Source organism: Sabethes cyaneus, chromosome 3, assembly GCF_943734655.1.
Source record: "Sabethes cyaneus chromosome 3, idSabCyanKW18_F2, whole genome shotgun sequence".
NCBI lineage: Eukaryota > Metazoa > Arthropoda > Insecta > Diptera > Culicidae > Sabethes > Sabethes cyaneus.
In genome coordinates this window covers 153,971,599-153,973,721 of record NC_071355.1, presented here as the reverse complement: position 1 = coordinate 153,973,721, position 2,123 = coordinate 153,971,599, and positions in this window count along the sequence as shown.

The following is a 2,123-nucleotide window of genomic DNA, read 5'->3' as shown; positions in this document are numbered from 1 at the left end:
ACAACCGCCACAGGATAGATCACCTAGAAATCACTAACCGAAAAGACGTCCTAGTGAATGTTGGAGGCATTATCATAATCGCCTTATTCGCAACCATCCTCTTCGCGTACCTCATCAAAGAAATTTGTTTCATCAGGAAATTCATACGAATTCAACAACCCAATTCAACGCAGTAAGTGGAATTTTTCAGTTGCAATAGAGGTAGGTATACAAACCAAATTGTTTATTGGGATGGCGGTGTCACCATTTTGATCTGAACAACAGCGATCGTACAACCAGTACACCGCAAGCAATCTTCTCTAAATATGTCAGATCCACTTTCACCTGCGCTTCCGAACCTCTGTTTCTGGAGCTGGTGATATCGACAATTGAATTCTGAATTGGAAATGCAAGTATGAGGCCACCAAACCCGAATAATGTATCCTGGCTATGAGTAACGAAGACTTGCAGTTGTCTCCGCTGATACGCATCACGTCTCGCAGGCAACAGAACAAATTGAAAATTTGTGTTAGGGTCAGTAAACTGATCTGATTTAAGCGGCAAATATTGCAAAGATCCAAAAACTAACTGGCCATCCTAATTCGTGTATCTGTCAGTTCGCGGTTTTAAGGCTATCCTCGGTTAGGTATACTATCAATGGCTCTAATCAAAATTTCGTTCATAACGACGAGGAACGGTACCGATGAAAGTATGCAACCCTGTTTCACTCCTGCAGCAACCCTTATGTTGCTTATAGAGTCCGACAGCCGATCTTCCTCCAAGTTTCATCCGACATCCATTCCCTCCGCTCGCTGCGCGCTTTGCCAAGGGTTTCGTCACTGGTCGCGATGAAGGCGTTCTTGATGCCGGTCCATTGCTTTTCGACGGTTCCACCGGGTGGCAACTCCGTCGAGTTGGCTCGGGATACAAGTTGTTCGACATAGGCGCTTTTCACCGCACCATTCTCCAATCGACGGACGTCGTAACGGAACCTAACTCTCTCCCGTCTGTTCGGCCGTCGCGGGAAATCCACTTTATGTATTGGTCTACGGGGAAGTGCGATCCACCAATGATCATGTTGTTATTACCACAGGATTCGGTAAACAACTCCCCATTTTCGCCCATCTCTCCTAGGCCATGGCGTTCCATGCCATGATGCGTTCAAGGTCCGCGTTGTTTGAGCCAATCTTCGCGTTGAAGTCGCCCAAGTGAATTTGGATGTCCGCCTTCGGGACTTTTTCAACCACGCTGTTCAGCTTGCTGGAGAAACTCTCTTTCTACCGAAGGTCGGCAGCATCAGTTGGCGCATAGCACCGGATTGCTGTAAGGTTTCTTACCCATGTTTTGAATCTGTCTTTCGTTTATCGGTTCTCACTTCATCAGGGCCGCATGTGCCCCTAGGCTCAGTCGGAATCCAACTTCTCTTTTTCGTGTAGCATTTTCACCTCGTATGCCAGAGTAGAGCAAAACTTGCCCGGATGATGTCTTGTGTTCGCCAGTACCCGGCCAGCGGACCTTGCTCAGCCTAGGTTTTCAAGCTTCAGGCGCGCCTAGGAGGTCAGCTTCCCTTGCAAGTTGAGCCAGTTTGCCCTGCTGGGCAATGATCAGTATATTTTATGTTCCGATTCGTGTCCGTGCTTTCATGCTAAAGGTCGTTGCCAATAATCTAGATCTTCTTTCATTTTCATTAACTTTTTATTTTCCGGTACAGTTGGTTGTTAACCAAAGGTCCTTATTCCGCTGACGGCACTGGCATCTTAAGATGGGTGGGAGCCACTGAGTCCCCTTCTTGTTAGCGTACAACAACCGAGGTTGCGTACCCCAGCGGGTACCATGTGGAGGTAGGGATAGGAGTCGGTGAACAGAGGTTATGGAATGCACATGTTCATCGGTTGCCGGACCGCACCCTAAATACGTCCAAAACAAAGTATATACTGGCTGGCGGAATGGAGGTTGACCAACGTCGCTTGGGGTTATAATGGCAATGAGTTCGACGCGGGTAATGACACCAGCCGTGAGATAGAACTGAACAACATTGTTCATAAAAATAGTCATCTTGGCTGTTACTTGGGAAGTGTGCCGTGTACAAGACGCTCATTAGATTGGTTGTTCTCTACGTGCATGAAACGAGGACAATGCTCGAG